Source organism: Salmo salar, chromosome ssa12 (assembly GCF_905237065.1).
Source record: "Salmo salar chromosome ssa12, Ssal_v3.1, whole genome shotgun sequence".
NCBI lineage: Eukaryota > Metazoa > Chordata > Actinopteri > Salmoniformes > Salmonidae > Salmo > Salmo salar.
The window spans coordinates 63,242,815-63,270,216 of NC_059453.1; the positions used below are offsets into that span (position 1 = coordinate 63,242,815).

At 43.8% G+C, this 27,402-nt stretch overlaps 13 non-coding genes across 13 annotated transcripts; all 13 read left to right on the plus strand.

Annotated features, from left to right (window-relative positions):
- Positions 1 to 15,844: 15,844 nt before the first annotated feature.
- Positions 15,845 to 15,983, plus strand: LOC123725754 (U4 spliceosomal RNA). Its single transcript, XR_006758268.1, has one exon. It is a non-coding gene; the product is annotated as a U4 spliceosomal RNA (small nuclear RNA).
- A 71-nt stretch (positions 15,984 to 16,054) lies between these two features.
- Positions 16,055 to 16,190, plus strand: LOC123725690 (U4 spliceosomal RNA). Its single transcript, XR_006758206.1, has one exon. It is a non-coding gene; the product is annotated as a U4 spliceosomal RNA (small nuclear RNA).
- A 398-nt stretch (positions 16,191 to 16,588) lies between these two features.
- On the plus strand, positions 16,589 to 16,730 carry LOC123725677 (U4 spliceosomal RNA). The gene has a single exon (XR_006758194.1). It is a non-coding gene; the product is annotated as a U4 spliceosomal RNA (small nuclear RNA).
- Positions 16,731 to 17,321: 591 nt separating this feature from the next.
- Positions 17,322 to 17,457, plus strand: LOC123725730 (U4 spliceosomal RNA). The gene has a single exon (XR_006758244.1). It is a non-coding gene; the product is annotated as a U4 spliceosomal RNA (small nuclear RNA).
- Positions 17,458 to 21,955: 4,498 nt separating this feature from the next.
- On the plus strand, positions 21,956 to 22,093 carry LOC123725684 (U4 spliceosomal RNA). Its single transcript, XR_006758201.1, has one exon. It is a non-coding gene; the product is annotated as a U4 spliceosomal RNA (small nuclear RNA).
- Positions 22,094 to 22,684: 591 nt separating this feature from the next.
- Positions 22,685 to 22,820, plus strand: LOC123725692 (U4 spliceosomal RNA). The gene has a single exon (XR_006758208.1). It is a non-coding gene; the product is annotated as a U4 spliceosomal RNA (small nuclear RNA).
- A 396-nt stretch (positions 22,821 to 23,216) lies between these two features.
- LOC123725673 (U4 spliceosomal RNA) lies at positions 23,217 to 23,358 on the plus strand. Its single transcript, XR_006758190.1, has one exon. It is a non-coding gene; the product is annotated as a U4 spliceosomal RNA (small nuclear RNA).
- Positions 23,359 to 23,935: 577 nt separating this feature from the next.
- Positions 23,936 to 24,071, plus strand: LOC123725693 (U4 spliceosomal RNA). The gene has a single exon (XR_006758209.1). It is a non-coding gene; the product is annotated as a U4 spliceosomal RNA (small nuclear RNA).
- Positions 24,072 to 24,467: 396 nt separating this feature from the next.
- On the plus strand, positions 24,468 to 24,609 carry LOC123725769 (U4 spliceosomal RNA). The gene has a single exon (XR_006758283.1). It is a non-coding gene; the product is annotated as a U4 spliceosomal RNA (small nuclear RNA).
- Positions 24,610 to 25,200: 591 nt separating this feature from the next.
- LOC123725731 (U4 spliceosomal RNA) lies at positions 25,201 to 25,336 on the plus strand. Its single transcript, XR_006758245.1, has one exon. It is a non-coding gene; the product is annotated as a U4 spliceosomal RNA (small nuclear RNA).
- Positions 25,337 to 25,733: 397 nt separating this feature from the next.
- LOC123725683 (U4 spliceosomal RNA) lies at positions 25,734 to 25,875 on the plus strand. Its single transcript, XR_006758200.1, has one exon. It is a non-coding gene; the product is annotated as a U4 spliceosomal RNA (small nuclear RNA).
- A 591-nt stretch (positions 25,876 to 26,466) lies between these two features.
- On the plus strand, positions 26,467 to 26,602 carry LOC123725732 (U4 spliceosomal RNA). The gene has a single exon (XR_006758246.1). It is a non-coding gene; the product is annotated as a U4 spliceosomal RNA (small nuclear RNA).
- Positions 26,603 to 26,999: 397 nt separating this feature from the next.
- On the plus strand, positions 27,000 to 27,141 carry LOC123725736 (U4 spliceosomal RNA). The gene has a single exon (XR_006758250.1). It is a non-coding gene; the product is annotated as a U4 spliceosomal RNA (small nuclear RNA).
- The last annotated feature ends 261 nt before the right edge of the window (positions 27,142 to 27,402 follow it).

A 27,402-nucleotide genomic window follows, 5' to 3' on the forward strand; every position in this document is an offset into this window, starting at 1 on the left:
CTTGTGTCCTTCCTGCTCTCGCCTCACCTCTTCTCAAAACCCATTGGAGGTGATGGTCAGTGGGGCGGGACCTCTGGCTTTCTCATCCAATGGGTTGGAGAAGAAGGTGAGGAGATATGGAAGATCCAAAATTAATAAATAAATAATTGCATACATAAATAGATAAATAAAACAATAAATCAACACATAATTAAATGAGCAAGGAAATTCAAAAATACTGATAAAAATGTATATATTTTCTCTACATATCTGTATGTATTTAATTATTATCTATGCATTATCTAATTGTTCAAACTTTAATTATTTTATTCATTTTATTTATATATTTATTCATTCATTTATTTCTGTATTTCCTCCTCCAATATGATAATGAGGGGGTGTCAATCAAACTCATGTGGGTGGTATCTAACACACCAATGGTAGATCAATGTCATGGTGCAGTTGCTCATTGCTTTTGCCTGCTTTTGCACCTATGTGAAGCTAGCCACAATAACGATTAGCCATAATAGTAGAATTTGTGGTTCGCCTTCAAAATTAAAGTCCCAAATTGAAACCGATGCAAACAGATACGAATAGTGGAATCATTCCATATTTGGACAAGATAATGCTTAACAAGTTTGGAATGTTGTTATATAAATTCAATAAAAGACAATTCGTTCATTTGACCCAAAAATCTAAATCAGTTGAAATCGCACTGTGGCTCTATTAAACTTCAGAATTGCATTGGGGCTTATTGTATGCATTGTACAGCCTTGCCTATGGATCTTTGGTCCCTGAAATGTTTACAACTGTGAAGGGTTTACACAAACATTAGCGTCATATCTCCTATTGCAGGACTTTAACTGTGGGAAATCCCCTCACTATTCAGCCTGTTGTGTGTATTTAACATTCATATTGCAATGGTACAGCTTTAGCTATGGATCTTGGGTCCATGAACTGGGGTATCAATCCAGAACACAACTGTGAAGTGTTTACACAAATATTAGCGTTGTGGCTCTTATTGCAGGACTTTGTCACCTCTGGGGAAAGAGCCATATTAGCTCACCAGTCAACTTACTGTGTAGTGAACATTCATGTTGCAATGTACAGCCTTACCTATGGATCTTGGGTCCATGAAATGGAGTATCAGCCTACTAAGTGACACCCAGAGATCACAACTATGAAGAGTTTATAAATATTAGTGTTGTAGCTAATATTGCAGGACTTTGACAGTTGTGTTCTGTGGTGTCACTGAGTAGGCTGATACCCCATTTTATGGACCCAAGATACTTAGGTAAGGCTGTACTTTGCAATATAATTGTTCAATATGCACCGATGACACAACGGTGGTAGGCTTGATCACCGACAATGAGACAGCCTATTGGGAGTCAGTATGGTGCCAGGGCAGCAACCTCTCCCTCAATGTGGGCAAGACAAAGGAGCTTATCGTAGACTACAGGAAACAGAGGGCAGAACACGCCCCCATTGAAATCGACAGGGCTGTAGTGGAGCGCGTCGAGAGCGTCGAGAGCTTCAAGTTCCTCGGTGTCCACAGCACTAAGGGCCTATCATGGTTCAAACACACCAACACTGTCGTGAGGAGGGCATGAGGCTATTTGTCACGATTGTCGTAAGGAGTGGCCCAACACGCAGCGGGAAAATGTATACTCATCTTCTTTTTTATTTGAAGAAGGAAAAACAAAATAAACACGTATACAAAACAAACGACTCCAAACAGTCCCGTCAGGTGCAACAAACACTAAACCAGGAAATAACTACACCCCCCCCCAACCCCCATAGAACAAACACACCTATAAATAGGACCTTCAATCAGAGGCAACGAGAAGCAGCTGCCTCCAATTGAAGGTCAACCCAATAAACACCACATAGAAATAGACCAACTAGAAATAACATAGAAATACACTAACATAGAACATAACCCAAACAACCCCGAAACACCCTAAACAAACACCCCCTGCCACGCCATGACCAAACTATAATAACAAACAGCCCCTGTTCTGGTCAGGACGTGACACTATTACCTCAGGAGGCTGAAAAGATTTGGCATGGGCCCTCATGACCTTAAAAGGTTCTACAGCTGTCAGTAGGGGCGCGTGGGTAAAATCACAGGGAATTTCAGAAGAAAAAGCCATATTACAACCTATGTGTTGTGATAATAGCGTTTTTTGCTCTATAACCTGTTAGTTCATATGCCTTGACACCTTGACATATAGGCCTAAGGCCGAGATAATAAGAAGACAGTGGCAGAATAAATTAAACCACACATTTTGTTTCATTACAAAACTGGAGAGCAACAACTGTCTGTTGAAGTCCACAAAACATACTGCATGTAACAAACATGACCTACAGCATGGTAAAGCAAGGTAATGTTTCCGACATTTTCCAAAAATGTTTAGTTAAACCACGGAGTTACCGCAAGGCGCAATGAAAACAGGAGCTGCCTCCACTATTCCAGCACCATTTCAACTTCAATATCATCAAATCACCAATGCTTAGTGTAATACAGTGACAACTAAAAGATACCAAAAACGATTTAGTCCAATCAACGTAAGCTAAATATGATGTGGCTGTCCATGGTACTGATTTCTGTGTGTGTACGTGGTGTATGTGTGCGTGCATGCAAGTTGAAAAAACATGTTGACTCACCAATGCTTTCCTCCTCTTTCATGTTGCCTAAAGTACATTTTGTCATAAAGTTTTTATTTTTATTTTTGTTGTCCTAGACTACCTGGCTAAAATACTTGTTTGCTAGTCGCTAGCCTAACTTCCTTTCATTTGCAAAGATGTGCCAGGCCAGCTAGTTAACATTAGCATACTACATCAAGCTACGTTGTTGAACTTCCATTCTCTCAGGCCAAGGGCACAATGTATGAATTTATGGTTGGATCAGAATTGCCGTTATAATCATTGGCCAGTACAGAGATTTAAGTAAAACCACAAGTACAAATCTCTATCTCCATCCGTGGCTAATTTAGGAAAGGGATGATTTTAGCTAGCTAGCTAGGCACCGGAGGACAACACAACAAGATGTTTTCTGTTAATAATGACGTTTGGTTTGTTATGTGATTGGTCTGAAGTCAAATCTAAACTGTCTTACATTGACACTTTTTATTGTGCGCCAGGACCATTCACAGCTGAGCTCACTCAGTCTATCTCAACGCTGATTGGCAATCATTTTTATTCATTTTTTATCAAGAGAGGCCAAATGCTCGCTGGCTTCCCTTGCATTCAATGCTACGGGCGGCAACAATGTCATACTCTTTCTGACCAGACAGCTTCAGATACTGTAGATACTCTACACATACTGAGACGGAGGGGTGCTGTTTCGTTCACTCGGATGCTTTAACTGGTGAGATACATTCAGCCTCTTGTGAATTGAAGGAAATTTATGAAACACAGAGACAAAATAATAATTATTTTGTATGTTTATTTGTTTTGTTTTTGGTACATTTTTTGGGGAAGCCTGGCTCCCTTGGCATCCATGAACACATGCCACTGACAGCTGCACCATTGAGAGCATCTTGACTGGCTGTATCATCGCTTGGTATGGCAAATGCTTGCCATTGACCGCAATGCGCTACAGAGGATAGTGCGTATGGCCCAGCACATCACTATCCCTATTTAAGAGGTAACTCTGGGTCTTCCTTTCCTGTGGTGGTCCTCATGAGAGCCAGTTTCATCATAGCGCTTGATGATTTTTGTGACTGCACTTGAAGAAACGTTCAAAGTTCTTGACATTTTCTGTATTGACTGACATTCATGTTTTAAAGTAATGATGAACTGTCGTTGCTCTTTGATTATTTGAGCTGTTCTTGTCATAATATTGACTTGGTCTTTTACAAGATAGGGCTATGTACTATAAATCATCCATACCTTGTCACAACACAACTGATTGGCTCAAACTCATTAAGAAGGAAAGACATTCCACAAATTAACTTTCAAATTGGCACACCTGTTAATTGAAATGCATTCCAGTTGGCTACCTCATGAAGCTGGTTGAGAGAATGCCAAGCGTGTGCAAAACTGTCATCAAGGTTACTACATGATTCCATATGTGTTATTTAATAGTTTTGATGTCCTCACCATTATTCTACAATCTAGAAAATAGTAAAAATAAAGAAAAACCATGGAATGAGCAGGTGTGTCCAAACTTTTGACTGGTACTGTTTATAATATGCTTTTACCTGCTCCTTTTACTCTCTATTCCGGACGTCATAGATGACCAATTCTCATAGCTTTTAGCCTACTGCTACTCCTCCTCTTATCCTACTCCTCCAATCCAAAGTAAAATCTAGAATTGGCTTCCTATTTCGCAACAAAGCATCCTTCACTCATGCTGCCAAACATACCCTCGTAAAACTGACCATCCTACCGATCCTCGACTTCGGCGATGTCATTTACAAAATAGCCTCCAATACCCTACTCAATAAACTGGATGCAGTCTATCACAGTGCCATCCGTTTTGTCACCAAAGCCCCATATACTACCCACCACTGCGACCTGTACGCTCTCGTTGGCTGGCCCTCTCTTCATACTCGTCGCCAATTCCACTGGCTCCAGGTCATCTACAAGACCCTGCTAGGTAAAGTCCCCCTTTATCTCAGCTCACTGGTCACCCACCATAGCAGCACCCATCTGTAGCACGCGCTCCAGCAGGTATATCTCCCTGGTCACCCCCAAAGCCAATTCCTCCTATGGCCGTCTCTCCTTCCAGTTCTCTGCTGCCAATGACTGGAACAAACTACAAAAATCTCTGAAACTGGAAACACTTATCTCCCTCACTAGCTTTAAGCACCAGCTGTCAGAGCAGCTCACAGATCACTGTACCTGTACATAGCCCATCTATAATTTAGCCCATACAACTACCACTTCCCCTACTGTATTTATTTATTTATTTATTTTGCTCCTTTGCACCCCATTATTTCTATTTCTACTTTGCACTTTCTTCCACTACAAATCTACCATTCCAGTGTTTTACTTGCTATATTTTATTTACTTTGCCACCATGGCCTTTTTTGCCTTTACCTCCCTTATCACACCTCATTTGCTCACATTGTATATAGACTTATATTTCTACTGTATTATTGACTGTATGTTTGTTTTACTCCATGTGTAACTCTGTGTTGTTGTATGTGTCGAACTGCTTTGCTTTATCTTGGCCAGGTCGCAATTGTAAATGAGAACTTGTTCTCAACTTGCCTACCTGGTTAAATAAAGGTGAAATTAAAAAATGAATAAAATATATCAAATATGACTGCATTCAGGGTCAATATAATGAGTTGCAGGACGGTCATGGTGGTTGGAAAGTCCAGTATTTGGCACAGCTATAGGAGGGTTCGGTTGCAAGGTGACGGCTTTTTACCTCTGTTGGGTTGGAGGTGAGGAGGTCTGGGCTAGGGGTCATGGTGGTCGGTGCAGAGTTTGTAGGGACGGTGGAAGGCGGGTGATGGTGATGTCCTTTGGTCCAGTGATCTTCCAGTGGCTGTTGGTGGTGTCTTGTCCTGAGTGTCCAGTGTGATGTAGTCCTGGATGGCCTTTTAGATGATGCGGGAGGTGACGATGGGGAGTGTGTCCTGTTTGTAAAACATTTTGGTGTTTCTGATGTCCCATACGACCTGCTTTGTGGCACTGAGGACCCTCCAGGCTTTCCTCTCTTAGCGTGTTCGAGGTCCCTCTAGGTGGTCCGAAGAGGATGCCCTGGAGGGTCACCGCAGCCATCCCAGAGAGTCTGGTGAGATAAGCAGAGGTTATTAGCCAGATGTTTTGTGTCACCTCGCATTGACAAAGAATGTGCTCTTCTGTTTCTTTCGCACTACAGCCATGTGGGCATGAGTCCTTCCTGGCTATACTCCTGCCCCTGCTGAACATGAGAACCCTGGTGGGGAAACAGCAGCCATCCATGCTATGTCTTTGTGTCTGTTTCTCCCAGTGGAGGCTGGTGAGAGGAGCTATAGTAGGAAGGGATTATTATAATGGTTGAAATTTTATAAATGGAAAGGAGTCAAACGTGCTTTCCATATGTTTGATACCGTTCCATTTATTCCATTCCAGCCATTAAAATGAGCCTGTCCTATAGTTCCTCCCACCAGCCTCCACTGGTTGTTACATACTGTTGTACTTTGATCTGTGGTCAGTGAGGGGATGACAGTGACTGTGTTTCTGTCTGTGATGTGTTATTCTGAGGGCTTTGAATGACCAGTTCTGGCTTGTGTGTGTCGGGTCTTTGTAGTATTTTGGGGGGTTCCATGAGTAAGGGTTCATATGGTCAAGGGTACAGAGCCTTAGTGGTCTGATCGTGTTGGAGACGTAGAAACTGTTGAAGATGCTGGTCTTATTGTTTTTTTTCTTCTTTTCTTTATGTTGGAGATGGTGTAGCTAAGGCCCTGCACTGCTACCATGAGTAGGATGTTAGGGATCCCCTTAACCCCCTTGTCTAACATCTTACACATAATCAAACTTCCGCGATGCATACAAAGCCCTCCCCCGCTCTCCCTTCGGCAAATCTGACCACGACGCCATCTTGCTCCTACCGTCTTATAGGCAGAAACTCAAACAGGATGTACCAATGATGAGAACCATTCACGGCTGGTCCGACCAATCGGAAGCCACGCTTGAAGATTGTTTTGATTACGCGGACTGAAATATGTTCCGGGCAGCCTCAGAGAACAACATCGACCTATACGCTGACTTGGTGAGTGCATTTATAAAGAAGTGCATTGGAGATGTTGTACCCACTGTGACTATTAAAACCTACCCTAACCAGAAACCGTGGATGGATGGCGGCATTCACTCAAAACTGAAAGCACGATCCATCGCATTTAACCATAGAAAGAGGTCTGGGAATATGACTGAATATAAACAGTGTAGTTATTCCCTCCGTAAGGCAATCAAACAAGCGAAATGCCGGTACAGGGACAAGATGGAGTTGCAATTCAACGGCTCAGACACGAGAAGTATGTGGCAGGGTCTACAGGAAATCACTGACTACAAAAAGAAAATCAGCCACGTCACGGACACTGGCATCACGCTTCCAGACAAACTTAACACCTTTGCCCGCTTTGAGGATAATACAGTGCCACCGTCGCGGCCCGCTAACAAGGACTGTGCCCCCCTTCTCCTTCTCCGTGGCTGACGTGAGTAAAACATTTAAATGTGTTAACCCTCGCAAGGCTGCTGGCCCAGACAGCCTCCCTAGCCGTGACCTCAGAGCATGCTCAGACCAGCTGGCTGGTGTGTTTACGGACATATTCAATCGCTCCCTATCCCAATCTGTTGTCCCCACATGCTTCAAGATGGCTACCACTGTTCCTGTACCCAAGAAGGCAACGATAACTGAACTAAATGACTAACGCCCCGTAGCACTCACTTCTGTCATCATGAAGTGCTTTGAGAGACTAGTCAAGGATCATATCACCTCCATCTTACCGGCCACCATTGACCCACTTCAGTTTGCATACCACCCCAACAGGTCCACAGATGGCGCAATCGCCATCACACTGCACACTGCCCTATTCCATCTGGACAAAAGGAATACCTATGTAAGAACGCTCTTCATTGACTACAGCTCAGCATTCAACACCATAGTACCCTCCAAGCTCATCATCAAGCTGGAGGACCTGGGTCTGAATTTTGCCCTGTGCAATTGGGTCCTGGACTTTCTGACGGGCGGTGGAGAAGGTAGGAAACAACATCTTCACTTCGCTGACCCTCAATGCTGGGGCCCCACAAGGGTGCGTGCTCAGCCCCCTCCTGTACTCCTTGTTCACCCCCGACTGCGTAGCCAAGCCATGCACACATCCAACTCAATCATCAAGTGGGCTTGATTACCAACAACGACGAGACAGCCTACAGGGAGGAGGTGAGTGCATTCGCAGTGTGGTGTCAGGAAAACAACCTCTCACTGCCCTCCATGACACCTACACCACCTGATGTCACAGGAAGGCCAAAAAGATCATCAAGGACACAACCACCCGAGCCACTGCCTGTTCACACCGCTACCATCCAGAAGGTGAGGTCAGTACAGGTGCATCAAAGCTGGGACCAAAAGACTGAAAAACAGCTTCTATCTCAAGGCCATCAGACTGCTAAACAGCAATCACTAACTCAGAGAGACCACGGCCTACATTGAGACACAATCACTGGCCACTTTAATAAATGGCATGGGTTCCCAGATACTAAAAAAGTTCTACAGTTGCACCATTGAGAGTATCCTGACCGGTTGCATCACTGCCTGGTATGGCAACTGCTCTGCATCTGACCATAAGGCGCTACAGAGGGTAGTGCCTATGGCCCAGTACATCACTGGGCCCAAGCTTCCTGACATCCAGGACCTATATACTAGCCGGTGTCAAAGGAAGGCCCAAAGAATTGTCAGACTCCAGTCACCCAAGTCATAGACTGTTCTCTCTGCTACCACATGGCAAGCGGTACCGGAGCGCCAAGTCTAGGACCAAAAGGCTCCTTAACAGCTTATACCCCCAAGCCATAAGACTGCTGCACAATTAATCAAATGGCCACCCGGCTATTTACATTTACCCCTCCCACTTTGTTTTGACACTTTTGCTACTCACTGTTTATTATCTATGCATAGTCACTTTACAAATTACCTCGACTAACCTGTACCCCCGCACATTGACTCTGTACCTGTACCCCCTGTATATAGCCCCCTTATTGTTCTGTAATTTTCTTGTTACTACTACAATAAAAAATAAGAAATACCTTTAGTTTATTTAGTAAACATAAAACATCTGATTTGATGGTGGAGAGGTTGCTAGAGCCGCCCTCCCCGGAGCACCACTAGTCTGGTCGGAACCAACAACCTACGGGAGCGAACTTTGCATCCTAGTCATGTCTGCTTTCGCTAGTACCTTGTAGTCTGAGCCCAAAAGACTGATGGGGCGCCAGTTCTTGTGCTCAGTAGCTTCTCCCTTGATTGCACTTTCCTGCATTGACAGAGCTAACCTGCCCTCCCTGTACATGCTACTGTAATCCCACCCAGACTGACTTTGAGGTTTTCCCAGAATATTATGTAAAACTCAGCAGGGAGCCCATCTGGACCTCGTGTCTTACCATTGCTTAAGGTGTGAGGTCTTCCAGCAACAGGTCCACCTCATTCTCTTCCTGGTGTTGAGGGATTAGGGTTATGTGGCTGAAAAGTTTGTTGAACAGTGTGTTGTCTGTTGTATAGGTTATTGTAGAGTCTCTAATGATGTTGTTAATGGCCTGATTGTCAGTCTGCAGTGTCTGTTGGTTGTCTTTCAGTGAGTCTATTGTTTGTTTCTTTCATCTGATTTGTTTGAAAAAGTGTTTGGTGCACTTCTCGTCCTATTGTAGGTGTTGGATTTTGCTTGTGTGTTTGATTTTCTGGTGTTCCTGCCTGTGTAAGAGTGCAAGTCTGTGTTTGGTTTCTGCTATTTTGGGTGCCATATCGAAGACTGCTGGCTGGAGGTCAGATTGGCGTTGTAATCATTGGTTGAGTTTGTTGAGTTGTTCTCTTTTGCCTTTTGTTTTGCCTGCCTTGATGTAAAGGTGTTTGGTTCTCTCCTTGACCATTTCCCACCACTCAAGGGGGTAATTGAAAAAGCCCAAGCTCCAGCTCTTCAGCTGCGTGGTGTATTGGTTGTTGAGTCTGGTGGTCAGTAAAGTGGTGTTTAGTTTCCATAGTCCCTTTCCTCGAACAGTCTGTGTCGCTGGGAGGTGTCCAGTCATACTGAGTTGTCTGTGGTCTGAGAAGAAAGTGGCTGATGATGTGGTGCCTGATGCTGTAAGGGTCTGGTTCAGGAGGAGGAGGTCTATCCTGGAGTAAGATTTGCTGTCAGAGCTCACCCAAGTGTAAAAAGGCACCAGGTCCCTGCCTGTTCTAGGAGGGGGAGCAGGTCTCTCAGAGGGGACAGGGTTTTTTGGGAGTCGTGCAGTCAAGTCAGGTGCAGTAAGGACCATGGGGGACAGATCTGGGCCCATAGGGGCTAGGGTTCTAGGAGTGTGAGCCAGTCTCTCAGATGGGACAGCGGTTTTTGGGAGTCGTGCAGTAAAGTCAGGTGCAGTAAGGACCATGGGAGACAGATCTGGGTCCGTAGGGGCTAGGGTGGAGGGATCAGGGGTGGTAAAGAGTGGTTTTCAAGTAGATTACTAAGAAAAGCTCATCCATTGTTTAAAAGTTGCCATTTTGCCTTTGTGCAGATTGCCATGTCTCATTTTCGATTAATGATAAATGATACTTTTTTCAAAGTATCTCTCTTTTTCAAACAAGAATTGCAGAGATGGCTACAATTTCAATTTCATCCCCCTGATAAGACAGAACAAATATTGTGGCTGAATTCAAATGTGCTGTTTGATAAAATACCTGTGTTTATGGGAAATATGTTTGAAAAGGATATTTTGTTCTTAAATGATATTGTAAATTGGAATGGTCGAGTTATAGCTTTCATGGAGTTATCAGAATTGTACGGGTAGGTCTGCTCAATCCAAGAGTACAACCAATTGACTACAGCATTACCCCAAAAATGGAGGAGGCAGGTGGCAGCGGGAGGAGGTAGGGAACTGGTCTGTCTGCCCAAAATAAAGGATCAAAACTCGCAGAGGAATAAAAATAGGAAAGTATACCAATTTCATTTGAGGATCAGGATGTTGACAACTGTGCTGTACAGATTGAAAAATAGTTGGGAAGAGATTTTTGATGTACCGATTCCATGAGTTAATATATAAAACGACGCAAGATTCAAGACTTTGTGCTTTCAGCTAAAATTATTATGTAGAATTCTTGCCACCAACACAATGTTGAATATTTAGGGCATAAAATCATCCAAGCTCTGCACATTTTGATGTGAGGATACAGAATCAATAGACCAATTATTTTGGTATTGCCCGCAGGTAGCCTGTTTCTGGTCTCTGGTTCAGGAATGGCTGAAAATGCATAACATTGATCTAAAATTGACCCTAGAAATAGTGCTGATGGGAGATCTGGAGAGACCGGGTCAGTCAATTACTAATATACTAATACTCTTAGTAAAAGTATTTATCTTCAACTCGCAATCTGTGGATTCTATTCGATTAGATAGATTGAAATTGTACGTTAAACATCACAGCATAGTTGAAAGATACACACTACCGTTCAAAAGTTTGGGGTCGCTTGGAAATGTCCATGGTTTTGAAAGAAAAGCCAATTTTTTTGTCCATTAAAATAACATCAAATTGATCAGAAATACAGTGTAGTCATTGTTAATGTTGTAAATGAGTATTGTAGCTGGAAACGGCAGATTTTTTATGGAATATCTACATAGGCGTACAGAGGCCCATTATCAGCAACCATCACTCCTGTGTTCCAATGGCACATTGTGTTAGCTAATCCAAGTTTATCATTTTAAAAGGCTAATTGATCATTAGAAACCCATTTTGCAATTATGTTAGCACAGCTAAAAACTTTTGATCTGATTAAAGAAGCAATTAAACTGGCCTTCTTTAGACTAGTTGAGTATCTGGAGCATCAGCATTTGTGGGTTCAATTACAGGCTCAAAATGGCCAGAAACAAATAACTTTCTTCTGAAACTCGTCAGTCTATTCTTGTTCTGAGAAATGAAGGCTATTCCATGTGAGAAACTGCCAAGAAACTGAAGATCTTGTACAACGCTGTGTACTGCTCCCTTCACAGAACAGTGCAAACTGGCTCTAACCAGAATAGAAAGAGGAGTGGTAGGTCCCGGTGCACAACTGTGCAAGAAGGCCAGCATCCCGGAGTCACCTCTTCACTGTTGATGTTGAGACTGGTGTTTTGCGGGTACTATTTAATGAAGCTCCCAGTTGAGGACTTGTAGTGGAAATTTCAGTACTGAGAGAGACATCAATTCATTATTTCAAGAATGAAACCGTCAACCGCACACTCTAAGTTGTGTTGCTGAGAGCTTAACTGATAATGAAAAAACAGATCTTATAAAGGCCCTAAATGCTTAGTCAGTCATTTCTAAGCTTTCCATAAGCCACCTTGGTCCATCTCCTGGATATCTGCATGGGATGTTGTTTTACTTCCAACTCGGCTTAGTTTCCCCACACATCACATCTTGTCCATGGAATGCCAGCTTTTAGGTTTTTATCACCTTAACCAGATGCCCAGACTAACTGCAGGAAGCTAGAGTGGAAACCATCTCTTTAACACAGCATTAGCAGAACAGAAATATCTTACTGTTTGTTAAGTAAATAATTGTTAAATATCCACCAAATGAGGTAAAAACATATTTTTTTCTGTCACATTCCCCTCTCAAGAAACTAAGTTTCTTCCACAACAATTTAAGGGTACAAGCATTACATGATTATTGGTAAACATACATTTAAACAAACAAGGTTTGTGCCTGATATTTCATCCATTAAAAACAACCATCATTTGGGTTGCTGAGTTTTAGACCATTCTTATCCAAACACAGTCAATCTATAACAGAAAATGAAACATAAAAAATAAAATCACACACACAAGCTTCATTACAGCAAATAGGACAGTCATCACACAGGCACCATGCACAAAGGTAGGGGTCAGAATGGTTAAAAATGTCCATCCTTACCATTCATTGATTTTTAACACCAAGAACATCTACCTACCTTGGGACATTTCTTACAAATTGAGTGGATCATTAGTTCAATACCCTTAGCCCTAAGATCATGGTTAGGGTCCTCATCATCAGATATGTAATCAGGAATGGGAAATAGGTCTGGGAAGTCAGGCATTCTATCATTTATAGATACATCATTATTCTCATCATCATCCTCAAAGTCAGCATGATCAACAAGCAATGGCATAGTAAGGGCAGTATCCAGCACTTTACAACAAAGATTTATAACACAGACAATAAGAAATAGTACAGCAAAAAGGATTACTAGGCCATAAATGAGCCAATGAAAAACTGTTGCTCCCATAACACCAAATAATGATTTAACCCATCCAAACGGATTCGAATCGTTGTCTGGTTGGTGTTCTTTTGCGAGATTACCGCTGAGCTCTTTCAGATGTTCCACTACAATAGTCAAGTTACCCTCACCCTGGGGTATGAATGTACAGCAATGTTCGCCTATCATTTGGCACACTCCCCCTTCCCGTGCTAGTAACATGCCAAGTGCTACTCTATTCTGTATAGCCGTGAGGCGAGCGGCTTGCAATTCCGGTCTCATTATTGAAAATCCTGAAGTGGTTAGATTTACCTAAGATTCTAAATGATATTCCAATCGGTCTATCCCAATCGATCTAACTCATCGGCATTTTCCGAAACTTCTCAAGTTTCGAGGATCGTTGTGACTCAATTGGAACGTCATTCAATTGTGAAATGCTCCTTCAAATCCGTTTTAATCTGCTTGGAATAGAGAAGTTTGTTTTATGCATTACAACAATGGATATATTCAGTTTACCAAAAACACAGCACCCTGTCCAATTTGTTGGTAAATAAATGTATGCATTATCACCACAGATCCAATAATGATCAGTAAACGTAGCTGAGCCATATTGATGTGGAGAACGCTTGTCTGTTTCTGCCTGAATAGTGGTGTGCCCCACATTCATTTTAACGGGCCAGTTAGAATCACATGTTCCATTTATCCAGCTACATCCTAGTGGGAAGACTCTATAATTAACAAATGTTAAAACCTCTCTAGGGTAGGGGGCAGTATTTTCACGGCCGGATGAAAAACGTACCCAAATTAAATGGCCTACTACTCGGGCCCAGGAACTAGAATATGCATATTATTAGTAGATTTGGATAGAAAACACTGTGAAGTTTCTAAAATTGTTTGAATGATGTCTGTGAGTATAACAGAACTCATATGGCAGGCAAAAACCTGAGAAAAATCTAACCTGGAAGTGAGAATTCTGGTGCATGTAGTCCTTTCAAGTCATTGCCTATCGAACACAGTGACTTAGGGTTCATTTTGCACTTCCTAAGGCTTCCACTAGATGTCAACAGTCTTTAGAAAGTTGTTTGAGGTGTCTATGGTGAACAGAGAGCAAGCAGAGGAAGTTGGAAGTTGTTGACTCAGGAAGGTACTGGCGTTCATTGGCGCGCATTCACGTGAGAGTTAGCTGTGTTCCAAAACGTTTTTCAAGACATTGCAATCGTCTGGTTGGAATATTATTGAAGTTCTAAGTGATAAAGAAATGGGCAGAAATGGGGAGATTGGGGGAACCCAAGAGCGGACTCAGATGCAGAAGCAGGGATGAATGAACCAAAATGTTTATTGTACACAGAGATATGGAGTGCAGAACCGGGGTAGCTCAGATGAGTTGCAGAAAAACCAGAAGTGTAGAGTGAGGTTGGAGTTGACTGAGTTGAACAGGGTTAACAGGTCCTGAGAGGAATCCAAGGTAGTGGTGGTGAGTGAAATCCAGAGCACGGTGGTTGGGTGGTGAGATGTGGTACAGGAGACAGGAGCCAGAGACAGAGCGGTAACTGCAATGAGAGCACAAATCGGTGTAAGGCAGGGAAACAAGCACAGCAGAGCAACAGGATCTTGAGAACTAACAAAAGGCTAGGATAACAACTGACTGAGATTACGATCTGGCAGGAATGAGAAATATGTAGAGGTCTTGATTTATGGAACAATTTGAGGCTGGCAGGGATCTGCTCTGACTCCAGCACACCTGTCTCCAACCACGTAATCACACAGAGAGAGAGAGAGAGAGAGAGAGAGAGAGAGAGAGAGAGAGAGAGAGAGAGAGAGAGAGAGAGAGAGAGAGAGAGAGAGAGAGAGAGAGAGAGAGAGAGAAAGAGAGAGAGAGAGAGAACGGTGGAAGAACGGTGGAAGAACGGTGGAAGAACGGTGGAAGAACTGCAGGCCAAGAAGACATCGGATGAACACCAGGGGGGGGGTAGTAGGAGCAGATGTGACAGAGATTTTATTAACCATTGTCACGTCCTTGATGATGGAGGGCAAATGTACCAACTTTCCCCTGTGACATGAAGTTGGCCTGTTGGGGCAGGTTTATGACCCCCATAAATACCTTTCCCCTTTTCTCTCTCCCTACTCTACAGAGTGACTCTTGGAAGGTCCTTTGTTAACATGGAGTGAGTCTTATAACATCAAGGGTGGGGAAAGGAACCATATTTCGGTAATCCAACCAGCTGAAAATATGCGTTGGTACTTAAAGAATATGATGTCAGATCAGTTGTCATCTGAGACATTATTACTAATGATAGGATGACATAAACTGTATCTTGGAAAGTCTACACATTATAGTTATCAGATTCACATGGAATTTTTGTGCAATTTAAATGTTTAAATATGAAACAATTTGTGAAAAGATGAAAGCTAATTAACTAGTATGGGCTATGTGGTACGGTAGCGTCTCACCTGCGGGACACAGCCAGTGAAATAGCAGGGGGGCAAATTCAAACAGCAAAAATCTCATAATTCAAATTTCTCAAACATACAACTATTTTACACCATTTTAAAGATACACTTCTTCTTAATCCAACCACGTTGTACGATTTCAAAAAGGCTTTACGGTGAAAGCAAAACATTAGATTATGTTAGGACAGTGCCTAAAAAATAAAAGCCACACAGCCATTTTCCAAGCAAGGACAGGCGTCAAAGAAAACAGAAATACAGCTAAAATTAAGCACTAACCTTTGCTGATCTTCATCAGATGGCACTCATAGGACTTCATGTTACAAAATACATGAATGTTTCGCTCGATAAAGTTCATATTTATATCCAAAAACCCATTTTACATTGGCCCTGTAAATGCTTTTCCTCCGAAAACTTCCGGTGAATGAGCACATCAATTTATAGAAATACTCATCATAAACGTTGATAAAATATTAAACTGTTATTCAAAGAATTATAGATCAGTTTGAGTAGCTGTATTCTGATATTCTTTCTCAGAGGCGACATCATAGCCTATGAAGTCCATCTGAGGCGTGATTATTGCTGGTTGAAAACTTAACAATTACATGCAATCAAGAATCCACCAAAGTGTTAAGTAGGGGCTAACTGCTAGACATACCAATGTAACAAAAAATAATACAGTTTGCTGAAAGCTGTGCGAGATACTGCAAACAGTTTGAGTAGCTGTATCCTGATATTCTTTCGCAGAGGCGATATCATAACCTGTGAGGTCCAGCTGAGGAGTGATTATTGCTGGTTGAAAACTTATCCCAAAACCCTGCTTGCAATGACTTGAAATATAGTCAGAAGTAGTCTTGGGGAGAATAGACTCAGCAACAGGGGGGTTTGGGCCCACACTTTCAGCTTTGCCCTCACACTGCCTCTAATTCTTGCAAGAAGTAAGGTACCCAAAGCCAGGTTATACACTTTTTCTTGCCTCCACTAGGTTGAGTTGAAAAGGTTTTGGGTTTGTGACCCATTGCAGCTGAGCCAGTGCTGCAGATTACCCAAAATGCTTTGCTCTCGATATAGTTTTTTTTTAATACTGGAAAAAAGTAACATCTATTGTATAAGTACCCCACCTTGCCATGAATTACATGTAATCAAGAATCCACCAAAGTGTTAAGTAGGGGGCGAACTTCTAGACATTCCGATGTAAAAACACAATAATACCGTTAACGGAGAAGCTGTGCAAGACACTGCAAACAGTTTGAGTAGCTATAATTTGACATTCTTTTACAGTGGCGATATCATAGCCTATGAAGTCCATCTGAGGCGTGATTATTGCTGGTTGAAAACTTAACCCAATACCCCGCTTGGGACAACTTGAAATATTGTCATCCCTGGCAATTTTTGATAGTCTCATGTGAGACTGCTATATACGTGAAAGAGAAGATAGTGCCAAGACCAAAGATGGACTGCATAAAACTCTTTTCCTCTTCAAAATTTTTGATGTTTCAGCAGACAGGTGAACATTATCTTGCAACTAGGTAGAAACATAAAAAAGGTGGCAGTAGCATACGCTGTGTCAGAAGTAGTGTTGGGGAGAATAAACTCAGCAATAGAGGGTTTGGGCCCACAATTTCAGCTTTGCCCCGACACTGCCTCTAATTGTTGCAAGAAGTAAGTTAACTAAAGCCACTTTACACACTTCTTCTTGCCTCCACTAGAGGCAGCGACAGCAAGATTTAATTGAAAAGGTTTTGGGTTCGCGACCTATTGCAGCTGAGCCAGTGGTGCTGATTACCCAAAGGGCTTTGCTCTCGATATTGGTTTTGTACAGGAAAAAAGGTAACATCTATTGAACAAGGACCCCACCTTGCCATTAATTACATGCAATCAAGAATCCACCAAAGTGTTAGGTAGGGGCTAACTGCTAGACATACCAATGTAACAAAAAATAATACAGTTTTCTGAAAGCTGTGCGAGATACTGCAAACAGTTTGAGTAGCTGTATCCTGATATTCTTTCGCAGAGGCGATATCATAACCTGTGAGGTCCAGCTGAGGAGTGATTATTGCTGGTTGAAAACTTATCCCAAAACCCTGCTTGGAATGACTTGAAATATAGTCAGAAGTAGTCTTGGGGAGAATAGACTCAGCAACAGGGGGGTTTGGGCCCACACTTTCAGCTTTGCCCTCACACTGCCTCTAATTCTTGCAAGAAGTAAGGTACCCAAAGCCAGGTTATACACTTTTTCTTGCCTCCACTAGGTTGAGTTGAAAAGGTTTTGGGTTTGTGACCCATTGCAGCTGAGCCAGTGCTGCAGATTACCCAAAATGCTTTGCTCTCGATATAGTTTTTTTTACTACTGGAAAAAAGTAACATCTATTGTATAAGTACCCCACCTTGCCATGAATTACATGTGATCAAGAATCCACCAAAGTGTTAAGTAGGGGGCGAACTTCTAGACATTCCGATGTAAAAACACAATAATACCGTTAATTCTGAGACTTCCGGTTTGGAGCGAGCAGTCGCACCACGCTTCGCTCCACAGGTAATATTACACTTCACTACATTACAACGGCTTGATTTGTTTGATCTGAGCAATTCTTCTTAGCTAGCCGTCTTTGTATCAAAGATAATTGTGTAGTTTAGAGTAATTGAGTAATTATCGAGGCTAGCTATCTTCGTCCTCCTAACGTAGTCAACACTGCTAGCTGCTAGCTAGCTAGTCATCACTGCTGCTAGCTAGCCAACTTCTACCGACTAGCAGCACTGCAGAAACTATTACATTACAACGTAACGACTTGATTAGTGTGGTGTTAGTGTTAGTTACCCAGCTACATAGTTGTCTTTGCTGTCTCTGTATCTAAGATAATTGTGTAGTTTGAGTTTGAGTATTATCGAGGTGAGCTAGCCAGCCGCGACGCGGCGCCTGACTTAGTCAACACACCTAGTCATCATTAACCCACTGCCAGCTAGCCAACCGTTACCGACTAGCAGCGCTGTAGATACTAATACTTTACAACGGAACGATTTGACTAGTGCAGTGTTACTTAGCTAGCTACTTAGTTGTCTTTGTCATAGCTTGATAATTGTTAGCTTGCCAGCCATCGAGGTTAGCTAGCCAGCTATTTCCGTCCCCCGCGACGCCATTTTTCCTAACCCAGCCAACTATTACCGACGAGCAGCATTGTAGAAACTAAATACATTACAAGGAACGTCTTGATTAGTGTTATGTTAGCTAGCTAGCTACAAAGTTGCTTTGTATCATGACAAGGTGTAGTACTGAAACTATCGAGGTTACCTAGCCAGCTACACGTTCATAGTCAACAACGCAGCCACTGCTAGCTAGCCTACTCCACCAGCCAGCAGTACTGTATCATTTTAGTCAATAAGATTTTTGCAACGTAAGCTTAACTTCCTGAACATTCGAGACGTGTAGTCCACTTGTCATTCCAATCTCCTTTGCATTAGCTTAGCCTCTTCTGTAGCTTGTCTACTATGTGTCTGTCTATCCCTGTTCTCTCTCCTCTGCACAGGCCATACAAACGCTCCACACCGCGTGGCCGCTGCCACTCTAACCTGGTGGTCCCAGCGCGCACGACCCACGTGGAGTTCCAGGTCTCCGGCAGCCTCTGGAACTGCCGGTCTGCGGCCAACAAGGCTGAGTTCATCTCAGCCTATGCTACCCTCCAGTCCCTAGACTTCCTGGCGCTGATGGAAACATGGATTACCACAGATAACACTGCTACTCCTACTGCTCTCTCCTCGTCTGACTACGTGTTCTCGCATACCCCTGGAGCATCGAGCCAGCGGGGTGGTGGCACTGGAATCCTCATCTCTCCCAAGTGGACATTCTCTCTTTCTCCCCTGACCCATCTGTCTATCTCCTCATTTGAATTCCATGCTGTCACAGTTACCAGCCCTTTCAAGCTTAACATCCTTATCATTTATCGCCCTCCAGGTTCCCTTGGAGAGTTCATCAATGAGCTTGACGCCTTGATAAGTTCCTTTCCTGAGGATGGCTCACCTCTCACAGTTCTGGGTGACTTTAACCTCCCCACGTCTACCTTCGACTCATTCCTCTCTGCCTCCTTCTTTCCACTCCTCTCCTCTTTCGACCTCACCCTCTCACCTTCCCCCCTACTCACAAGGCAGGCAATACGCTTGACCTCATCTTTACTAGATGCTGTTCTTCCACTAATCTCATTGCAACTCCCCTCCAAGTCTCCGACCACTACCTTGTATCCTTTTCCCTCTCGCTCTCATCCAACACTTCTCACTCTGCCCCTACTCGGATGGTATTGCGCCGTCCCAACCTTCGCTCTCTCTCTCCCGCTACTCTCTCCTCTTCCATCCTATCATCTCTTCCCTCTGCTCAAACCTTCTCCAACCTATCTCCTGATTCTGCCTCCTCAACCCTCCTCTCCTCCCTCTCTGCATCCTTTGATTTCCTCTGTCCCCTATCCTCCAGGCCGGCTCGGTCCTCCCCTCCTGCTCCGTGGCTCGACGACTCACTGCGAGCTCACAGAACAGGGCTCCGGGCAGCCGAGCGGAAATGGAGGAAAACTCGCCTCCCCTGCGGACCTGGCATCCTTTCACTCCCTCCTCTCTACATTTTCCTCTTCTGTCTCTGCTGCTAAAGCCACTTTCTACCACTCTAAACTCCAAGCATCTGCCTCTAACCCTAGGAAGCTCTTTGCTACCTTCTCCTCCCTCCTGAATCCTCCTCCCCCTCCCCCCTCCTCCCTCTCTGCGGATGACTTCGTCAACCATTTTGAAAAGAAGGTTGACGACATCCGATCCTCGTTTGCTAAGTCAAACGACACTGCTGGTCCTGCTCACACTGCCCTACCCTGTGCTTTGACCTCTTTCTCCCCTCTCTCTCCAGATGAAATCTCGCGTCTTGTGACGGCCGGCCGCCCAACAACCTGCCCACTTGACCCTATCCCCTCCTCTCTTCTCCAGACCATTTCCGGAGACCTTCTCCCCTACCTCACCTCGCTCATCAACTCATCCTTGACCGCTGGCTACGTCCCTTCCGTCTTCAAGAGAGCGAGAGTTGCACCCCTTCTGAAAAAACCTACACTCGATCCCTCCGATGTCAACAACTACAGACCAGTATCCCTTCTTTCCTTTCTCTCCAAAACTCTTGAACGTGCCGTCCTTGGCCAGCTCTCTTGCTATCTCTCTCAGAATGACCTTCTTGATCCTAATCAGTCAGGTTTCAAGACTGGGCATTCAACTGAGACTGCTCTTCTCTGTGTCACGGAGGCTCTCCGCACTGCTAAAGCTAACTCTCTCTCCTCTGCTCTCATCCTTCTAGACCTATCTGCTGCCTTTGATACCGTGAACCATCAGATCCTCCTCTCCACCCTCTCCGAGCTGGGCATCTCCGGCGCCGCCCACGCTTGGATTGCGTCCTACCTGACAGGTCGCTCCTACCAGGTGGCGTGGCGAGAATCTGTCTCCGCACCACGTGCTCTCACCACTGGTGTCCCCCAGGGCTCTGTTCTTGGCCCACTCCTATTCTCGCTATACACCAAGTCACTTGGCTCTGTCATATCCTCACATGGTCTCTCATATCATTGCTATGCAGATGACACACAATTCATCTTCTCCTTTCCCCCTTCTGACAACCAGGTGGCGAATCGCATCTCTGCATGTCTGGCAGACATATCAGTGTGGATGACGGATCACCACCTCAAGCTGAACCTCGGCAAGACGGAGCTGCTCTTCCTCCAGGGGAAGAACTGCCCGTTCCATGATCTCGCCATCACGGTTGACAACTCCCTTGTGTCCTCCTCCCAGAGTGCTAAGAGCCTTGGCGTGACCCTGGACAACACCCTGTCGTTCTCCACCAACATCAAGGCGGTGACCCGATCCTGTAGGTTCATGCTCTACAACATTCGCAGAGTACGACCCTGCCTCACACAGGAAGCGGCGCAGGTCCTAATCCAGGCACTTGTCATCTCCCGTCTGGATTATTGCAACTCGCTGTTGGCTGGGCTCCCTGCCTGTGCCATTAAACCCCTACAACTCATCCAGAACGCCGCAGCCCGTCTGGTGTTCAACCTTCCCAAGTTCTCTCAAGTCACCCCGCTCCTCCGCTCTCTCCACTGGCTTCCAGTCGAAGCTCGCATCCGCTACAAGACCATGGTGCTTGCCTACGGAGCTGTGAGGGGAACGGCACCTCCGTACCTTCAGGCTCTGATCAGGCCCTACACCCAAACAAGGGCACTCCGTTCATCCACCTCTGGCCTGCTCGCCTCCCTACCTCTGAGGAAGCACAGTTCCCGCTCAGCCCAGTCAAAACTGTTCGCTGCTCTGGCACCCCAATGGTGGAACAAGCTCCCTCACGACGCCAGGACAGCGGAGTCAATCACCACCTTCCGGAGACACCTGAAACCCCACCTCTTCAAGGAATACCTGGGATAGGATAAAGTAATCCTTCTAACCCCCCCTTAAAGATTTAGATGCACTATTGTAAAGTGGTTGTTCCACTGGATATTATAAGGTGAATGCACCAATTTGTAAGTCGCTCTGGATAAGAGCGTCTGCTAAATGACTTAAATGTAAATGTAAATGTTAACGGAGAAGCTGTGCAAGACACTGCAAACAGTGACAGTAGCTGTAAGTAGCTGTTATTTGACCTTAGTGGCGATATCATAGCCTATGAAGTCCATCGTGGCGTGATTATTGCTGGTTGAAAACTTAACCCAATACCCGCTTGGGGTGACTTGAAAAATATAGTCATCCTGGGCAATTTATTGATAGTCTCATGTGAGACTGCTATATATGTGAAAGAGAAGATAGTGCCAAGACCAAAGATGGACTGCATCAAACTCATTTCCTCTTCAAAATGTTTGATGTTTCAGCAGACAGGTGAACATTATCTTGCAACTAGGTAGAAACATAAAAAAGGTGGCAGTAGCATACGCTGTGTCAGAAGTAGTGTTGGGGAGAATAAACTCAGCAATAGAGGGTTTGGGCCCACAATTTCAGCTTTGCCCCGACACTGCCTCTAATTGTTGCAAGAAGTAAGTTAACCAAAGCCACTTTACACACTTCTTCTTGCCTCCACTAGAGGCAGTGACAGGAAGATTTATTTGAAAAGGTTTTGGGTTCGCGACCCATTGCAGCTGAGCCAGTGGTGCTGATTACCCAAAGTGCTTTGCTCTCGATATTGGTTTTGTACAGGAAAAAAGGTAACATCTATGGAACAAGGACCCCACCTTGCCATTAATTACATGCAATCAAGAATCCACCAAAGTGTTAGGTAGGGGCTAACTGCTAGACATACCAATGTAACAAAAAATAATACAGTTTGCTGAAAGCTGTGCGAGATACTGCAAACAGTTTGAGTAGCTGTATCCTGATATTCTTTCGCAGAGGCGATATCATAACCTGTGAGGTCCAGCTGAGGAGTGATTATTGCTGGTTGAAAACTTATCCCAAAACCCTGCTTGGAATGACTTGAAATATAGTCAGAAGTAGTCTTGGGGAGAATAGACTCAGCAACAGGGGGGTTCGGGCCCACACTTTCAGCTTTGCCCTCACACTGCCTCTAATTCTTGCAAGAAGTAAGGTACCCAAAGCCAGGTTATACACTTTTTCTTGCCTCCACTAGGTTGAGTTGAAAAGGTTTTGGGTTTGTGACCCATTGCAGCTGAGCCAGTGCTGCAGATTACCCAAAATGCTTTGCTCTCGATATAGTTTTTTTACTACTGGAAAAAAGTAACATCTATTGTATAAGTACCCCACCTTGCCATGAATTACATGTGATCAAGAATCCACCAAAGTGTTAAGTAGGGGGCGAACTTCTAGACATTCCGATGTAAAAACACAATAATACCGTTAACGGAGAAGCTGTGCAAGACACTGCAAACAGTATGAATAGCTTTAATTTGACATTGTTTTGCAGTGGCGATATCATAGCCTATGAAGTCCATCTGAGGCGTGATTATTGCTGGTTGAAAACTTAACCCAATACCCCGCTTGGGGCGACTTGAAATATAGTCTTCCCTGGCAATTTTTGATAGTCTCATGTGAGACTGCTATATATGTGAAAGAGAAGATAGTGCCAAGACCAAAGATGGACTGCATCAAACTCATTTCCTCTTCAAAATGTTTGATGTTTCAGCAGACAGGTGAACATTATCTTGCAACTAGGTAGAAACAGAAAAAAGGTGGCAGTAGCATACGCTGTGTCAGAAGTAGTGTTGGGGAGAATAAACTCAGCAAAAGAGGGTTTGGGCCCACAATTTCGGCTTTGCCCCGACACTGCCTCTAATTGTTGCAAGAAGTAAGTTAACCAAAGCCACTTTACACACTTCTTCTTGCCTCCACTAGAGGCAGTGACAGCAAGATTTAATTGAAAAGGTTTTGGGTTCGCGACCCATTGGTGCTGATTACCCAAAGTGCTTTGCTCTCGATATTGGTTTTGTACAGGAAAAAAGGTAACATCTATGGAACAAGGACCCCACCTTGCCATTAATTACATGCAATCAAGAATCCACCAAAGTGTTAGGTAGGGGCTAACTGCTAGACATACCAATGTAACAAAAAATAATACAGTTTGCTGAAAGCTGTGCGAGATACTGCAAACAGTTTGAGTAGCTGTATCCTGATATTCTTTCGCAGAGGCGATATCATAACCTGTGAGGTCCAGCTGAGGAGTGATTATTGCTGGTTGAAAACTTATCCCAAAACCCTGCTTGGAATGACTTGAAATATAGTCAGAAGTAGTCTTGGGGAGAATAGACTCAGCAACAGGGGGGTTTGGGCCCACACTTTCAGCTTTGCCCTCACACTGCCTCTAATTCTTGCAAGAAGTAAGGTACCCAAAGCCAGGTTATACACTTTTTCTTGCCTCCACTAGGTTGAGTTGAAAAGGTTTTGGGTTTGTGACCCATTGCAGCTGAGCCAGTGCTGCAGATTACCCAAAATGCTTTGCTCTCGATATAGTTTTTTTACTACTGGAAAAAAGTAACATCTATTGTATAAGTACCCCACCTTGCCATGAATTACATGTGATCAAGAATCCACCAAAGTGTTAAGTAGGGGGCGAACTTCTAGACATTCCGATGTAAAAACACAATAATACCGTTAACGGAGAAGCTGTGCAAGACACTGCAAACAGTATGAGTAGCTGTAATTTGACATTCTTTTGCAGTGGCGATATCATAGCCTATGAAGTCCATCTGAGGCGTGATTATTGCTGGTTGAAAACTTAACCCAATACCCCGCTTGGGGCGACTTGAAATATAGTCATCCCTGGCAATTTTTGATAGTCTCATGTGAGACTGCTATATATGTGAAAGAGAAGATAGTGCCAAGACCAAAGATGGACTGCATCAAACTCATTTCCTCTTCAAAATGTTTGATGTTTCAGCAGACAGGTGAACATTATCTTGCAACTAGGTAGAAACAGAAAAAAGATGGCAGTAGCATATGCTGTGTCAGAAGTAGTGTTGGGGAGAGTAAACTCAGCAATAGAGGGTTTGGGCCCACAATTTCAGCTTTGCCCCGACACTGCCTCTAATTGTTGCAAGAAGTAAGTTAACCAAAGCCACTTTACACACTTCTTCTTGCCTCCACTAGAGGCAGTGACAGGAAGATTTATTTGAAAAGGTTTTGGGTTCGCGACCCATTGCAGCTGAGCCAGTGGTGCTGATTACCCAAAGTGCTTTGCTCTCGATATTGGTTTTGTACAGGAAAAAAGGTAACATCTATGGAACAAGGACCCCACCTTGCCATTAATTACATGCAATCAAGAATCCACCAAAGTGTTAGGTAGGGGCTAACTGCTAGACATACCAATGTAACAAAAAATAATACAGTTTGCTGAAAGCTGTGCGAGATACTGCAAACAGTTTGAGTAGCTGCATCCTGATATTCTTTCGCAGAGGCGATATCATAACCTGTGAGGTCCAGCTGAGGAGTGATTATTGCTGGTTGAAAACTTATCCCAAAACCCTGCTTGGAATGACTTGAAATATAGTCAGAAGTAGTCTTGGGGAGAATAGACTCAGCAACAGGGGGGTTCGGGCCCACACTTTCAGCTTTGCCCTCACACTGCCTCTAATTCTTGCAAGAAGTAAGGTACCCAAAGCCAGGTTATACACTTTTTCTTGCCTCCACTAGGTTGAGTTGAAAAGGTTTTGGGTTTGTGACCCATTGCAGCTGAGCCAGTGCTGCAGATTACCCAAAATGCTTTGCTCTCGATATAGTTTTTTTTACTACTGGAAAAAAGTAACATCTATTGTATAAGTACCCCACCTTGCCATGAATTACATGTGATCAAGAATCCACCAAAGTGTTAAGTAGGGGGCGAACTTCTAGACATTCCGATGTAAAAACACAATAATACCGTTAACGGAGAAGCTGTGCAAGACACTGCAAACAGTTTGAGTAGCTTTAATTTGACATTCTTTTGCAGTGGGGATATCATAGCCTATAAAGTCCATCTGAGGTGTGATTATTGCTGGTTGAAAACTTAACCCAATACCCCGCTTGGGGCGACTTGAAATATAGTCTTCCCTGTCAATTTTTGATAGTCTTATGTGAGACTGCTATATATGTGAAAGAGAAGATAGTGCCAAGACCAAAGATGGACTGCATCAAACTCATTTCCTCTTCAAAATGTTTGATGTTTCAGCAGACAGGTGAACATTATCTTGCAACTACGTAGAAACAGAAAAAAGATGGCAGTAGCATACGCTGTGTCAGAAGTAGTGTTGGGGAGAGTAAACTCAGCAATAGAGGGTTTGGGCCCACAATTTCAGCTTTGCCCCGACACTGCCTCTAATTGTTGCAAGAAGTAAGTTAACCAAAGCCACTTTACACACTTCTTCTTGCCTCCACTAGAGGCAGTGACAGGAAGATTTATTTGAAAAGGTTTTGGGTTCGCGACCCATTGCAGCTGAGCCAGTGGTGCTGATTACCCAAAGTGCTTTGCTCTCGATATTGGTTTTGTACAGGAAAAAAGGTAACATCTATGGAACAAGGACCCCACCTTGCCATTAATTACATGCAATCAAGAATCCACCAAAGTGTTAGGTAGGGGCTAACTGCTAGACATACCAATGTAACAAAAAATAATACAGTTTGCTGAAAGCTGTGCGAGATACTGCAAACAGTTTGAGTAGCTGTATCCTGATATTCTTTCGCAGAGGCGATATCATAACCTGTGAGGTCCAGCTGAGGAGTGATTATTGCTGGTTGAAAACTTATCCCAAAACCCTGCTTGGAATGACTTGAAATATAGTCAGAAGTAGTCTTGGGGAGAATAGACTCAGCAACAGGGGGGTTCGGGCCCACACTTTCAGCTTTGCCCTCACACTGCCTCTAATTCTTGCAAGAAGTAAGGTACCCAAAGCCAGGTTATACACTTTTTCTTGCCTCCACTAGGTTGAGTTGAAAAGGTTTTGGGTTTGTGACCCATTGCAGCTGAGCCAGTGCTGCAGATTACCCAAAATGCTTTGCTCTCGATATAGTTTTTTTTACTACTGGAAAAAAGTAACATCTATTGTATAAGTACCCCACCTTGCCATGAATTACATGTGATCAAGAATCCACCAAAGTGTTAAGTAGGGGGCGAACTTCTAGACATTCCGATGTAAAAACACAATAATACCGTTAACGGAGAAGCTGTGCAAGACACTGCAAACAGTATGAATAGCTTTAATTTGACATTCTTTTGCAGTGGCGATATCATAGCCTATGAAGTCCATCTGAGGCGTGATTATTGCTGGTTGAAAACTTAACCCAATACCCCGCTTGGGGCGACTTGAAATATAGTCTTCCCTGGCAATTTTTGATAGTCTCATGTGAGACTGCTATATATGTGAAAGAGAAGATAGTGCCAAGACCAAAGATGGACTGCATCAAACTCATTTCCTCTTCAAAATGTTTGATGTTTCAGCAGACAGGTGAACATTATCTTGCAACTAGGTAGAAACAGAAAAAGGTGGCAGTAGCATACGCTGTGTCAGAAGTAGTGTTGGGGAGAATAAACTCAGCAATAGAGGGTTTGGGCCCACAATTTCAGCTTTGCCCCGACACTGCCTCTAATTGTTGCAAGAAGTAAGTTAACC